General features: G+C 28.6%; 1 protein-coding gene across 1 annotated transcript in view; it reads left to right on the top strand.

The window, feature by feature from the left end:
* The window catches only part of LOC133524418 (hemicentin-2), a 237,384-nt gene that overhangs the window by 219,592 nt on the left and 17,505 nt on the right, over positions 1-287 (top strand). The window lies entirely within an intron of this gene.

Here is a 287-nt window from a genome sequence, read left to right as displayed (position 1 = left end):
TGATAATATACCTCAATTCTTTTTAAATTACACCATCATAGGTTTTTAATTTTACAATGACCCTTATATTTATGATCACATTTATATGATATTGTAATTGCAACCTTAGGCCGGAATTAGACTATCTTAGAAATGATCGTATATATGGGATCCTATTTGTAAGCAATCTTACAATTTTGATCATATACACCAAATTTGTTAAAATTGTTGTCATTACACCATCATCGGTTAATTAAATAAATTCCATCACATATATACCCAAAGATTGTCTGGAAGAGATCGCTCTT

The sequence above is a fragment of the Cydia pomonella genome, chromosome 13 (genome assembly GCF_033807575.1).
Source record: "Cydia pomonella isolate Wapato2018A chromosome 13, ilCydPomo1, whole genome shotgun sequence".
Taxonomy (NCBI): Eukaryota; Metazoa; Arthropoda; class Insecta; order Lepidoptera; family Tortricidae; genus Cydia; species Cydia pomonella.
The sequence above is the reverse complement of the archived record's forward strand: the minus strand, read 5'-3'. Positions and strand labels throughout refer to the sequence as shown.